Genomic DNA, 16,349 nt, shown 5'->3' on the forward strand with positions numbered 1-16,349 from the left:
GCAGCCGTCACCGCTACCGGGCACTGTGTAGTCCTGCATACATGGGCTGTCGTGCGTCCTGGACCCTGCAAATCCAGTCGGTGTGACTCCCAGGTGAGAGACTGTGACCTTGCACACCCCAAGTGCTGCATCACAGGGCACAAGGCCCCCTCCAGAACCAGTGGAGAAGCCATTCACTCACCCCCTCCTTGCCAGGATGAAGCACACTGGGCACAAGGCCCCCTCCAGAACCAGTGGAGAAGCCATCCACTCACCCCCTCCTTGCCAGGATGAAGCACACTGGACACAAGGCCCCCTCCAGAACCAGTGGAGAAGCCATCCACTCACCCCCTCCTTGCAAGGATGAAGCACACTGGGCACAAGGCCCCCTCCAGAACCAGTGGAGAAGCCATCCACTCACCCCTTCCTTGCAAGGATGAAGCACACTGGGCACAAGGCCCCCTCCAGAAGCAGTGGAGAAGGCATCCACTAGAGAGACTGTGGCTTTGCACTCCCCAGGACCAAGCAGTGGGCAAACCATCCACTTGAGAGACTGTGGCTTTGCACTCCCCAGGACCAAACAGTGGGCAAACCACCCACTAGAGAGACTGTGGCTTTGCACTCTCCAGGACAAAGCAGTGGGCAAACCACCCACTAGAGAGACAGTGGCTTTGCACTCCCCAGGACATCGCATAGGGCATGTTACCCCCCCAGGACCAGTGATGTTGTACCATCTTCCGGCTGAGGTGCCCCCTGTTCCACGTCACCCTGAGGTGCCTGTGTATTTTGGACCTGATGCCCCTGCAGTGTTCTCTCCGTGTTGCTGCAGGAGTGAGGTGAGGCCTTGGCCTCTGTGATGTGGCCCTGTGGCCCACGGACATTACGGACTGGGCAGTGTCCCCCCATTTGTATATATCTGTATGTACTGTTTGTTTTTTTAATCTCAATTTTATACAATTTGGTTTTATTACACTCACTTGAACCACTTCATTTTGTCCTTGCTTTATTCCTGAGGGGTGGGGGGTAGATATGTAATATTACTGCATCTGTTTGTGTGTATGGTGTTGGGGGTGGGGGTGTTGTGTGTGTGTGTGTCACTCTCTTTTTCTTCCCCCCTCCCTTTTGTGGTAGGCGGCTGTGCTCACCGTCGTCATCTTCGCCGGCGTTGGTGCTCGTGATGCAGGTAGACGTATAGCAGCAAGGGGAAGAGGTGCAACTCGTGCTCCATGGCTTTGTGGTTCTTCGTTGAGTCTCCAGAGGTGAGTCGTTTTCCTATTGTGTAATGTTTCTGCCGTGCTTTTGATGTCGTTCGTGCCACCCTGGATAGGCCTGTTGTGATATGGTGGGCAGTACATGGTCTTCCGCCTGGCTGTTGGCGGTACCGCCGCAGTGCTTGTTGCTACCGCCATGGCGGTCAGTATGTTAAAGTGTCTGTCTGTGTGGGCGGTTTCCGCCCTGGTCATGATTTCATTTTGGTTACCGCCAGTCTGTTGGCGGTATTACCGCTGCTTTATCACCGACCGCCAGGGTTGTAATGAGAGCCTAATGGCCTGATTACGAATTCGGCGGAGGGTGTTAATCCGTCCCAAATGTGATATCCCGCCCGCCGTATTACGAGTTCCATAGGATGTAATGGACTCGTAATTGGACAGATTAATACCCTCCGCTGAAGTCGTAATCAGGCCCTAAGTCTTTTTAAGCAGGAAAAAACTTTTAGCAAAAGATAAATAGAATTGGCAAAAAACATGAAATGTAAAAGGGATTGAGTAGAAACCCGTCACAAGGATAAATGTGAGATGTCAGGGTGTGTTAAAGTCCCAACAGAAAACAGAGTTGATGAATGATCGTCCCAGCCCAAAACCTAAACAGGAGAAGTCTTTCGCATCTGACAAATGCCAAGCCTGTGTCTGACCTCAATGAGAAATATTCCTCAACAGTTAGTATCACCATTGCAGCCATTTGCCTCGTAAGGGAAGCACTCACCAGAAACTGGGCCTTCACAGTTTTCCTGTCCTGGACAAGATTGAGGATGGGTTTTTTAAAAGGTGGGAAAATCACATACTTTTTAAAGTTCTCGAGGCGAATGCCAGCCAGGGAATACTGGAGGCCTTGGGCAGTCTTTGATTATACAAGATTAAGATTGGCCCCCGGGTTGGTCCACACTGAAAGGCAGAGAGCGGGGGCCCGTTTAATGTGATTTCTGAAGCCCAGCTCCTCATGTGTAATGTAAGCAGAGGAAGTAGGTGGAATTGATAACACCTTCCTGACTGTTCTGTTGCCGTCAGAGAACATCCAGGAAGAAAAACGGACTCGACACACTCCGTTGCTCCACACACTGGGGAAAGCCTTCACCTGGTATTTATTCAGTAACCAAACACATAATTAACCAATTAACCTAATTACGGACTCCACCATCGAGGATTACTATCGAGGGGGAATTAACATCATTCCCCTTTACTAACTCCTCGATGGAAGAGTCCTTAAAACATAACATTCCTCCTTTACCAAAAATTCAAATAAAAATGAACATATATCAGACAATAACAAAAATAACAACAAATCAAAACCACGTGAAAACATAAAATCAATTCACTACAAAATCACGAAACCTAGTAGAACACTGTGGACGAGGGCGTAGATTGTATGGACCATCCCCACGGGTTGAGGTAACCGGAACAGTCAAATCAGATCCAGTTGTAACAGATTCCTCACCCGGCTGATCACCTGAGCCATGATCCAACACCTTACCACCCCCATGATCTTGCACATCAGAACATAACCCCCCCAACAAAAGGTGCATCATTGTTCTCAAAACCTGAATTGTGCACCATAACATCATCATAATCTTGATCCCCAGATGAAATGTCTATGGGTACTGAAACATCCGAAGCATATACCTTTTTAAAAAATGAAATATTCCGGGTAATTGACTCCGGACCTCGGTTAGCGGTAATCATGGTCCCTCTAACATCACTCACTATCCAAGGATCCTTCTCGAAAGGCAATACAAACTTACTACCCCCTTTTCTACATTTCACCAAAACCACATTACCAACACAAATGTCACGTTTCTTAGCTCCCCTTTTCCTTGACATATTATCATTTCTGTTCTTCCTCCTTGATAACGCTTTCTCCACTCGTTGGTACAAGTAATTGTGTTCCAAAATACTAGGAATGGTATCCCGCACTGGTCTGTTAACGCAGATAGTACTTGGTGCTTCTCCAGTAACACTAGACGGGGTCAAACGATATTCTCTTAAAAATTAATATATCGCACAGTCCACATTCTGGCCTTCAGCAACAGCTATACGTAGTACCTTATTCAAAGTCCTCATAAATCTCTGCACTTCCCCATTTGCCTGAGGCCACCGAGGAGTAGTTTTCTTATGCAAAATTCCTCTAGATAACAAATAATCAACAAAGTCTTGACTGGAAAATGGAGGACCATTATCAGTATGAATCTCCTTCAATAGACCATGAGTGGCCATGATCTTTTCAAGCCGTGGAATAACTTGAGCTGCAGTAACAGAGTCAATGATTTCCACCTCCGGATATTTCGAAAAATCATCTATCACAACAAATGTGTGCACTCCCAAATAGTGCCAGTTTTAATAAGCTCTCTCAAAGGTGCCGTCAAAGTCGTAAAGTTCTTAATGAAACGCCCACAGTAATTCAGCATACCCAAATAACTGCGAACACCGGACACATTGACGGGAGCCAAAGCAGTTTGAATGTCCTTAACTTTATCTGGATCAGGCAACACTACATCCCCTGAAAACCGATATCCAAAGAAAGCCACTTCTGATTGTAAGAACGAACATTTTTGTTTATGGAGTGTCAAACCATGTTCATGGAGTCTCTGAAATGTGGCCCTCAGGCGTATTAAATGTACTTCTTTACTTGGCGCATGCACCAAAATATCGTCACTGACATTGATGACCCCCGTCAGACCAGCAAGCACTCCACATATAGTATCTTGAAAAACCTCAGCGGCACTAGAGATCCCAAAACGTAACCGCTTATAACGCCTCAGACCCATATGAGTTGAAAATGTTGTAATATCCCTAGAATCCGGATGTAATAGCAATTGATGGTATCCAGCCCTTAAATCCATTTTCGAGAACCATTTTGACCCTGACACCTCAGCAACAAGGTCATCCACTGTAGGTGTCAAATGCCGCACACGCTTGATAGCGACATTGGGCAGGTGCATATCGACACAGATTCTCACCTCCCCTGGCTGACGGGGTTTTCTCGCAACCACAATAGGCGATACCCAATGTGTAGGTCCATCCACCTTTTCAATAATATCCGCGAGTTCCAATTTCTTTAATTCCTCCTCCACCTTAGGCCTCAGATGGAATGCAACCCTTCAATGCTTCAAAGCCGCGGGTTGTATAGATTTATCAATATGTAAATTCACCAAACGATCCTTCAAACAACCTATGCCTTCAAACACAGATTGAAACTCCGTCAGTAAGTCCTCCACAGACCCCAAATGAACACTAAAAGCAAAAGATATAAGATTAAGCTGTTCTGCAGTCCGGCAGCTTAATAACATGTCTGACCCCATGGTGGTAACAAACACTTTTGCTGGTATTGATTGGCCCTCATGAGACAATAATGTAGTAAACTCCCCCGCCAATGGCAAAGGCTTTGAAGATCCAAATGTGTAAACCTGAGTTGTGGTAGGCCGTAAATGGGGCTGAAAAGGAATGCGCTGCAAAACGGAAGTTGCTATCACATTGATAGAAGCACCCGTATCAATTAGTACATCAATCTTATGACCCACCAGTAAAACTGAACATTGTGGTACTCGCTTCCTAGGATGTCCACCAGGCTGCAATGCATGTATCATATGGACTGTACCATCGCCGTTCCCATCATCATCCAAATCGTCATCATCCATGACAACGACCGGCTGTACCGACTGAACAGCCTTAAATTTCTGTGGTCGAGAACGAGACATGGACTTACAAACTTTCGCAAAATGATTAAGTTTCTGGCAATTAGAACATGTCTTGCCTTGAGCCGGACACACCCCTTGATGAGGAAAAGGACCCCCGCAAGAATAACAAAAACGGGGCAACGTAGAAGTCCTAGACTTATACTTCCTTCTCTCCCCCGGGTGTAGTATTGACAACATTCACCGGCTCCACTTTCACGTGAGTCTGTAATGCTGCTTCCATGTGAGCTGCACGCACCTTGGAAAGTTCTTTAGATCGTCCCAACGTGAGGATATTTACCATTGACATCCCCGGCACTTGTAATATATGTTCCCTTAACTTCTCAGAGGTACACCCCTGTATAAACTGCGCACGTACTTCATCCTCCACGTCCACCAAGGTGCAAGTGCGGGCCAACTCCTTAAGCCTAGCATAAAACGTATCCACAGACTCATGTGGAAATTGCCTTGCTTGTCGCAGAAGAAACCGTTCGTAATCAGGATTTGCCAAAGGCTCAAAATGAGCAGTTAAAGCCTGTTTCAATTATTGATAAGTATATGGTGGACCCTCCTCTACCACAGATCGACCCAATTTGTGAACCGCCGCACCCCCAAGATGTAACAACAAAGGGCGGCGGCGATCAGTCTCCACAGCTGTGGCAGAAAAATACGTCTCCAAACGATCCACCCATTCTTTCCACCGGGCAGCAAGAGCAGATGGAGGACCATCAATCACAAAAGGCTCCAATGGAGGGATAGATGCCATAACGACACCACCCTCAAAAGCCCAAAGTCCTGAGACACGTCCTGGAAAAACAGAAAAATCCACCTCCCAGGACACCAGCAACGGAGGGCAGGGCACACCACACAGCAAAAAAGGAAAAAAACGTTCTTCCTCCTTGATAACTCTGGCACCAGCACTGAAGCCAGGAAAATTAGTGAGACAGCACTCCAAACCGGAGGAATGTCCACACACAGGGCAGGCCGCAGCCTCCAGGCACCGCCAAGCACGCCCCACGCCGTCAGCGGTGGCCAGAAGCAGAAAAACCCCTCACGGCGTCAGCGGTCTCCCAGCAATGAAGGCCGCAGCTGACACAGCGGCCCCAAGCCGCATCCCGAAACAAAAGAGGCGAAGCGGCGCGGCCAAACAGGAACACGGCCGCGCCAGCAACCGCACCTCCAGCGATCCAGCAACCCCGCAAGGCACCCCCAGCACAAAGCAGGAGAGCCACGGGGAGAAAATACGCGTCCGCCCCGTCGTCGCCAATCTGTTCTGTTGGATCAAATGAAAAGGCACTGGGGCCGCTTCCCCCCTCTGTTTTCAAGTAATGGTGCTGTTGCGCACCGAGAAAGTAAATGGTGGAGAAAAAGAAAAGCGGCCGGGCCGGTCGCCCCTGCCCCACCTTCAAGAGAGAACTGCCAGGACTAACGAAGGCAAGAGGTGCTCCCACGCGCCATAAAAGAAGAAAGCAAAAGTGTCCAGGGCCACTCTCCCACCCCAGAAATGCCGGCAACGCGGCCCCCAGCATGAGAAATCTGGTGCGGCCGCGCACCAGATAAAAGCGCATAAGAAAGAAAAATGCTACCATTGTGAAGCATGGTGCTGGCATGCACCAAAGCCAAAAGATAAAAGAAAATGCCAAGAGCCAGCCCCCAGCTGCCGCGTGGTCTGAGAGTACTAGGCAATTGCCGAGGGTCGCCCCCACCTCCCCTTTTAAGGAAAACGTGTGGAATAAAGCATCGGTGCAGACACGCACCGAAAAGAAATTGAATTACATGGTGCATACACGCACCAAAGCAGAGAAATGCTGTTGTACAGCCCCCACAAACTTCAATTTGGTGGAAGGAAGAGGAGGGCAGAGCCCCCACCCCCCTCGCTGAACCTCATGCTGTCTGTCTGCTGCCTGCATCTGCAAATGAGGCTGAGCAGAAAAGGGACATGTTAAAAAAAAAAAAAAGGAAAGAAGAAAGAGACGTTTAGAAATAAGGAAAAGGGCACTTACCTACAGATCTGGAAACCTGCAAAAGCCCCCACCAGCCTGAAGACCTCCTCAGCAGCATGGTTTCACCGGCATCTGCCTCAAAACAAACGAGGCCGGTAGGAGGAAGACTGTCTTTCAAGTTGAAAAAAAGAAGTGCACTACTGGCATCCAGTGGCCAAAATCGGTACTGCACCCTTTTCTATTTTAAAGTGAAAAAAAGAAAAACAGCTTTATCAAAAGAAAGTCTACAGCAACACCCAAGAGAGTGACTGCACAAGAATAACAGCGCGCTTGCGGAGCAAAATGGCGCAGAAGACGAAAACAGCACACAAGATGACAACGACGCGAACAACGCTGCACGGGCACAGAGAGGACTGCAGCTGTCCCAGCCAAGCTGCAACGGCGAGAAATAAACGCAAGTGCCAAGTGAGGCACGAGAAGAGCGCGCATGGACTGCGCAGCCCCTGGCGGGCGTCCGCTGCCACCGCAGAAAGAGAGAACGCCACATGCCCCACAAGTGGTGGACATCACCGCAGGACAAGAAAGGGACATGCCAGGCGTTACCATAGGACGCCCAGAAAAGAGACTATGTCACATGCGCAGAGAGCTGCGCCAGAGAACGTGACGACTAAGGCAGCGCCTGCGAAATTGGAGAGAGCACCCGAGAGCGTGACGTAACGCACGGGACAAGAGGCCGTGCCAGCCGGCCTTTCAGCAACACAAGATGGCCACCGTTGGCCCATCACACAGAAGGTCATCAGAAGCGACCAACCCTGCAAAGCAAACGCAGGTTCAAGCAAGACCCAGTGCCAAGAAAGCACTGCCTTGGGGCGCAAGCACTGCGCCCTCAAGTGAAGAGGAAGCGGAAAAGAAAGTGACCCTCCGTCACTGCCCTGCAACGGGCCAGAGACTCAGCAAGGAGTGTCCTCCCCCACACTGCCTCAAGACGTAGTCGGCAGTGACTCGCAACAGGCAAGAGGAGAGTCGCACAAGGAGTGTCCTCCCCAACACTGCCTCAAGACGGAGTCGGCAGTGGCTCGCAACAGGCAAGAGGAGAGTCGCACACCCCAAGTGGCACGATGCCACCCAGCAACACTGAGAAATGCCTAGTCCTTGGACAGGACAGGACATTCTAAAGGTCCACACAACAAAGGAGAAGAAAGCGTGGCGCAGCACCACGCTATGAAGAAGGAAGAAAGAAGATTGTGTGACATCACCTGTCACACTGCAACACCTGACGACCACAGAAGAACAAGAATAGAAGATCAACAGGGTGGAGAGTTGGAGGACTCATACAACAAAGAAAGAGTGCACCCACAGACAAGACCGCCACAGGGGTGCGGGGACGTCACTGGAGACAGCTCAGCGAGAGTACCAAACGTAAGACGCCATGCGCGAACCGCGTACTTGCCCCACGCTTCACAGTGTGACCGTCCAAGCCACCTGTCACCGGCTGCTTAAAGCAGATGGCATCACTGCCAGCATCTGCACATGAGGAAAAGAAAGACTGCACTAGCTATGGCGAAGTCCATCCAATCACCCTCACTCCAGCAACATCACTTGTCGTCCAGGTCTCCGAATGGCAAGCACCATCATTGCCATGTGCATCACGGTATCCATCAAAGGAGCAGTTAAACAACCAGACTGGAGTCGTACACCTCTGCGTTAATGCTCTGAAGAACCAGTCAACCAATGACCAACTGCTCGCCCTGTCTGTATCCTGCTCTCGGTGACAAGAGCAAGTCGTGACCTAGACCCATCTACCCCTGTAAGTGCACGAGCGACCAGGCAGTGGCTCCTAGGAGGTCTTGCAGCTGCCCTATGTGGCACACAAGCAGCCCCAGCGCAGACCACAAGCAGTCCTGTGACAACCCAGACAAGGGGCCTCTCAAGCTTGAGAGAGGACTGGACATTACCCCACCGATGAAGTCAAAGAGACAGACAGGGCTGTGCAATGGAGGCTCCCAACAGGTCACAGCACACCAAGACTGTCTTCAGTGAATTAACATGACACCAACTAGACACCCTCCTGGCAACGTGATAGACAATTGCCCTGAGTCCGTCTGAGAGCCCGCATGCACTTGATCCATGTCGGCAAGCGCCCTGACCACGGAACATCCACCCTTGTGGTTGCACGAATGATTTGTCCATGGCTCCTGTCGGAGAGCCTGCAGCGGCCGGCAGATGGCCCACACGCAGCCCAGCACAGTCCATGCCAGGCAAACCCTTCGAAAGGGCCTCGAGGAAGTTCCATAGTGAAGAATCCAAAACCGAGAGGTGGTCTGGAACCAGCTTTGCCATCAGAGGGTCAGAACATACAAAGGCTTCAGAGGAGGACCTTACGCCATCACAGATGTCATCCGTCTTCAAGGGATTGGCCTTCGTGAAGCCAGGATGTCTCGGCAAGCAGATTCACAGTAGACTCCGCCAACGCTCGTGATGCACCCAATTCGAATGACGCACCCAATTCGAATGATACGCCCTATTTGAACAAATTGAACTGTAAACACCAACAGCCTCGCCACGAGTGCCCACAGGACTGAAGCACGGTGCATCTGTGGACACTTGTCCAACCATCTGACTGTCAGAGTCTGGATTTCTTCCACACTGTGTTCGTGCCCGGCTGTGACTGGTTAAATCATGAACTCATGCAGAAGGATCCGGGTGCTCCCAGCTGCACTTGCCCACGGTAATCCTGCGGCCTGCCTTCTTGAGGCCGAGAGACTGATGGTGGTGTTTTTGTTACTCTGTTTTTCTCTTTCAGGTTGGACTTTGTTTTGTTCCTTAAAGTTTTGGAGGAATGTAGTGTCCTGCTGGACACGTTCTAGTGTTTGGCCAGCCTCTCTGCTGAGGGCTGGCCTCCCACCTACACCCCACACCCACCCAACACAGGCGTCACCGGTCAGGTGACCCTGGCAATAAAAAGGGCCGGGCGCACGTGCCCAGGGCCAGTTCTCCCGACCATGCCACGGTGTCTGTGTGATTTATTCTAGTAGCATGAGGGCCCAGGGCCCCAACACTACAGCCGTCAGAGAACATCCAGGAAGAAGAACGGACTCGACACACTCCGTTGCTCCACACACTGGGGAAAGCCTTCCCCTGGTACTTATTCAGTAACCAAACACATAATTAACCAATTAACCTAATTACGGACTCCACCATCGAGGATTACTATCGAGGGGGAATTAACAGCATTCCCCTTTACTAACTCCTCGATGGAAGAGTCCTTAAAACATAACACTGACGAAGCAGTTTAACTCTCTCTGTAAGTTCCCTCAGTTACTGAACCCTGAGGCCCCCGCACCACGCGCTGCGGTGGGAGCACACTGGCTTCTGTACATTTCAAAGTAGGGGTGAGACTGAGCGCCCAGAGGGGGACTCAAGATCTGGTGAACTTAAGCAAGCGTTGTTGACATCAGAGGACTGTGACCAGCAGAAAAGACGCAGATACTTCCATAGGAGAATCTGTCAGAGCTGTCAGGAGAGATCCGTGCGCCGTGGCCCGGGCGCTGCTGTTTAGGCACAAACCATGACCTGGGACTCACTCACATTACTCATAAGATCTAAACTGGTCGTAAATACCACAAATGCGTTTACCAGAGGTTGCAAAGTCCTAGATGCAGGGGCACTGCAGGTGAGATCACAGGGAATGAATATACAGGGTGAGTAAAAGCGGCCACAACGCAGCCCTGGCGCGCGCCTTTGGACAATGGCAAGGAGTCTGTGAGCTCCCTTAGGTGCCCGTATCTTACCCTTGCTTGCAGACTGGCACGGAGCGCATGCAGAAGCATTGGACGATGCTGTATTACAATACGGCGAAGATACAAGACAGAGACGAAAAAATGCCCCAAGAGATGCGTGAAGGCCTCGGGGACTCTATGAATGCACATAGGATAACAAAAATAATGCCAATGTAATGACAAAGGAAAATAGATATCATGAGATAGCAGCCAAGACAAAAGTGCACAGGACGAGGGTGTCAGAGGAATGCACAAGGACTGAGCCGAGCCCTCAGCAGGACAGAGCTAACATCAGAGGGGGTCTGGCCTGGCAGCTCAGGCGTCTCTGCCCTTTCTGGAGAAGGTCGGATTTGCATGTTGCTGGTTCCTCTCTGAGGTGGGACGGTGGGCGAGCAAGCAATGGACTGGCCGGGGTGCTGCCCTGTAATTACCAGGGCAGATTATTCACACTCCACTGATCACTGCTCTGTTCTCCTTGGTGTAGTTCTATCTTACGGGTGTGTATTGCAGAGCAGCATCCCTGCCCTGCGTCCAGCCGGCCTGCCCAGGAGCACAGGGTGACAAGGGTAGAACCACTGCTGCGGACCCAACACTTCCTGCTGTTGTTGAACTCAGTGATTTATAACAGAGAAGGGACCTTGAGAGTAAAAAAGATGAACAGGCGCTGCGACCTTCACAAACTGAATCATTTCACAACGTCCACAGCCAGCTTGTCCAACACCAGTCTGCACTCTTACTGAGAGGGTCCTGCCTAATAACTCTGCAATCACTGAGGAAATGAGAAGTCAGAGAGGGTGATAGACAGACTGTGGAGACTAAGGGGCAGATTATGAAAAGAGGTGCTGCACCTAGTGCAGCTGCACTTTTCTTGCGCCCCTTAGCACCACAATGTGTGTGCCATATTTAAGATACGACGCACCATGGCGGTAGCTAGGGAACTAGCATCAGAATAGTTCGGCGCTTTGCAGGATTAAGGTCAAACATTTTGACGCTAATCCTGCAAAGCACCCAGAGGTCCACTGTAACCAATGGGAGCCTCCTTTTAACGCCTGCTCAGAGCAGGCGTTAAAAGTGCCAAAAACAATGACGCAAAGAAATCTTTTAGATTTCTTTGTGCCATTCTTTCGTCCCTCCTAACAGGGGATCACCCCTTTTGCATACATTATGCCCGACGTAGGAATACTGTAGTGCAAAGGGTTACTAAGTGGCACAATGCATGCATTGCACAACTTTGTAAAAATGGCACGGTGTTGGCCATCTAACGCCATATTAGCGTCAAAACAATGACACTAATGTGTCGTTAGAATGGTGCTAGGCCCTCTTAAATCTGGGCCCAAGAGACTGATTTGCCAGAAAGTAGGCTTCCTTTTTTTGACCAACTTGGGTGACATATATGTCAAAGCTTGAGTAAAGACAGCCCTCCTACCCCTCTCCAAGGGCCTCCTCGATTTACTGATACTGTGAATGCAGGGAACTCTGGAGGCAGAATTACCCAGCAATTACAAGAGGAATCCTTGGAAATGATAATTAATTGGACAATTCGATAATTCTGCACTTGGTTCCCCTTGTAAATCCTCATTTCTCCTGGTTTTCGCCCAGAGCTTTCACCTGCCTTGAGCTGATGACATCTCCATGAAGAAAGCTCCAGGACTGTGGTAAATCAGATGACCTTGTAATTGGATGGGCCACAGATAGGCTGTAAAATGAAGTTGCCGACCGTCAGTATTTAGGCAGCTCCATGCGCAGCATATCACTCTGTCTGAGTGTGTTATATTGTCTTTAAACGCCTGGTAATGAAGCATATCACTTAGCACATATACCCTGCCTGAGTGCGTTATATTGTCTTTAAACACCTGGTAATGAAGCACATCACAGCACAAATTGTTCCTACTTTCAAGGCCTGTAACAACTCTCTCACCACCGGTCTCTGAACGGCTCCTTCACTGCAACCCCCTGCCTCCCAGGTGGTGTGGGGAGCTAGTGGTTACGTTTTCCCTTAGGCCTTGAGGTGCTAAGTCGGGGGACTGCCACTCCTCTTTATGCGGGCCACCCCGTGCCAGCCCTGGTACGAAGCGCCCTCAGCCGACTGCCAGCTATTATGTCCCAATCTGACATCCCCCAAATTCTAAGGTATCGCACGGCGACACTAAAAGTCTTGCCTCCTGGACTCTATAATAGTTTGTTCTTCAGTGACGTGTCCTCTCTAGGCTGTCTTCCACACACAGCATTTGTGTAGTAATGCTCTTCACAGCAGGGTTGTTTCCAGTTTGGACTACCCAGAACGGAGGAGCAAATAGCTGTGAGCTTTCTGCACCTGGCTATCAACAGTCACACACAACAACGATCAAGAAACACACTAAAGACCGGCCTCAGCTAAAGGAACCTTCACACCCTGAACTACAGAGACAGCGGTCCCACACTTCACCCCACCATCTACCAAATGGAAATGCTCAGGAAGACAAATTCACATTCGTAGCAAAATAAGCCACTCAAATTTCAAAAGAGAGCCCTGTTTCTTTTTTCCCCACTTCAGTGTCTAGGCCTCCTCCATCCATCTTCAGGAATGTCATGAAAACAAACCCACTTTCTAGGAAAAAACACAAACCCATCTTATACCCATGGCCAGGTCCAGGACTTCCAAAATGAAACCCACAGGTCTCCAAGTCTCTGGTTTACTGGTACACACAATGAATGTCTCATACAGGTAGCACATGAACGCATACATCACAACAAGCACAGGATGTTAGCACCAGGACCTGGGTTAGTGCATAAAAGCAGAACTTTACACTAGTGGCCAGTAGGCCTCAATTTCTGTGACGTAGATAAAAAGGTCTGTTCACAGCGACTGATTCTCAAAAAAGCCATCACCGCTTTACATGATAAAACCATGACTGGGATTTTAGGCCACTGTCCAACAACAAATGAAGGCATGCTTCGGTTGACCCTCTAGGTCAACGGGCAGGCCTAACCCTTCACACACACACACACACCAGATCAGTGTGTCACTAGGGAAAAATGAAAAACCATGACGCCAGATGGTCACAGGTAGGCACCAAGGGCAGGGGAACACAAATGGACACTGTGCACCGGACATGCCAACCACAACACTAATGGTAATCCTATGAAGCACCCTACAAATTTAGGATTACTTACACACAGAGGTACCCAAATGCCAGTCACGGAATACTGCTGAGATGTACAAGGAAGAGCCAGCAGCCAGTCTCCCCACTGCGGGTCAGGTATAAGGACTTATCACACCTACTTTAATCAGTTACCACCAACCACTGGTAGTGTCAAGACCTAGTCTTTAGGCAGTGGTCACCAATGTCTAAAGGAGTACCACAGTGTGACCAAACAAGCCCTGGTCGATCTCTATGGCCAGTGATCGGGTCGGTCAGCAGTCCTAGTTTTGTTGAATTTGCCTGAAGTGTTCACCTACGAGTCTTCTACAGGTGCTGCAAGAGGTAGTGTGGAATAGTTTTGGTTTGAAAGAAGAGAGTCCTGTGTTCACACACAGGTCGCCTACAGGTAATGCTGGACAGAGTGAAGAATAGGTTGGGTTTGAAAGAGACAGAGAGAGATGTTCATACAGGGGCGCTGTTAGAATATAAACGATCGCACTCCTCTTTGCAGTACGAGTAGGGAGAGTCACGCAGGAGTTGGTGTTGCCCGAACCCTCCTTCTCAATGCTTACACGATGCCTTGCATTCATTCTTTACACCATGAAATCTTTTTACTGAAATGTGTGATGAACTCACCCAGCTAGCGGTCCATCTGTACAAGGGAGATGGGGACCTGATCCAGTTCACCTACTACGATCAGTGAAGATAAGGATGAGGCGATCAACAGGTTTGAGACTGAAATCCTCTGCCTAGGAGTCTCTTCCTCCACTTTAAGCTGGGACTCACCAACAATGTCAGGCTTTTGACACCTCCTTCATGAGGAAGACCCTAGACCAGTGGTTCTTAACCTTTTGACTTTAATGGACCCCTGCGTCATTACTGCAATCTGGGGGCCCACACTGAGTCACTAGTGGAAGCCGGGGACCCCGGACTAAGCATTTTTGATTTTTGGACCACAGAATTAGGTAAAAAAAAAAAACACAAAAACAAACATTTACCAAACAAATACACAAACAAAGAAATATTTTATTTAATGTCCAAAAAAATATGAAAAATCAACATTTACATTTTAATAGGAAGTTTGGAGCTTTTCTAATCCATCTGAGGCCACTCATCGTCCATACTATATTCTGTTTGATGCGCTTGCACTAATCCCACAGATCCATCTGAGGCCACTCATCGTCCATGCTATATTCTGTTTGATGCGCTTGCACTGCTCCCACACATCAATCTGAGGCCACTCATCGTCCATACTATATTCTGTTTGATGCGCTTGCACTGCTCCCACAAATCAATCTGAGGCCACTCATCGTCCATACTATATTCTGTTTGATGCGCTTGCACTGCTCCCACAGATCAATCTGAGGCCACTCATCGTCCGTACTATATTCTGTTTGATGCGCTTGCACTGCTCCCACAGATCAATCTGAGGCCACTCATCGTCCATACTATATTCTGTTTGATGCGCTTGCACTGCTCCCACACATCCATCTGAGGCCACTCATCGTCCGTACTATATTCTGTTTGATGCGCTTGCACTGCACCCACAGATCCATCTGAGGCCACTCATCGTCCGTACTATATTCTGTTTGATGCGCTTGCACTGCTCCCACAGATCCATCTGAGGCCACTCATCGTCCGTACTATATTCTGTTTGATGCCCCTGCACTGCTCCCACAGATCAATCTGAGGCCACTCATCGTCCGTACTATATTCTGTTTGATGCGCTTGCACTGCTCCCACAGATCAATCTGAGGCCACTCATCGTCCGTACTATATTCTGTTTGATGCGCTTGCACTGCTCCCACAGATCCATCTGAGGCCACTCATCGTCCATACTATATTCTGTTTGATGCGCTTGCATTGCTCCCACACATCAATCTGAGGCCACTCATCGTCCATACTATATTCTGTTTGATGCGCTTGCACTGCTCCCACAGATCCATCTGAGGCCACTCATCGTCCATACTATATTCTGTTTGATGCGCTTGCACTGCTCCCACAGATCAATCTGAGGCCACTCATCGTCCATACTATATTCTGTTTGATGCGCTTGCACTGCTCCCACAGATCAATCTGAGGCCACTCATCGTCCATACTATATTCTGTTTGATGCGCTTGCACTGCTCCCACAGATCCATCTGAGGCCACTCATCGTCCATACTATATTCTGTTTGATGCACTTGCACTGCTCTCACAGATCCATCTGAGGCCACTCATCGTCCATACTATATTCTGTGTGATGCGCTTGCACTGCTCCCACAGATCAATCTGAGGCCACTCATCGTCCATACTATATTCTGTTTGATGCACTTGCACTGCTCCCACAGATCCATCTGAGGCCACTCATCGTCCATACTATATTCTGTTTGATGCACTTGCACTGCTCCCACAGATCCATCTGAGGCCACTCATCGTCCATACTATATTCTGTTTGATGCGCTTGCACTGCTCCCACAGATCCATCTGAGGATAGCAACTTAATTTTCAGCCTCCCGTTTCAAATTCCTTCACATTTACAGAATGTGTAAAAATGTTCCAGTTGTACATGTTGAGCTTTTTCTTAGATACACGTTAATAA

Source organism: Pleurodeles waltl, unplaced genomic scaffold, assembly GCF_031143425.1.
Source record: "Pleurodeles waltl isolate 20211129_DDA unplaced genomic scaffold, aPleWal1.hap1.20221129 scaffold_37, whole genome shotgun sequence".
Classification (NCBI taxonomy): Eukaryota; Metazoa; Chordata; class Amphibia; order Caudata; family Salamandridae; genus Pleurodeles; species Pleurodeles waltl.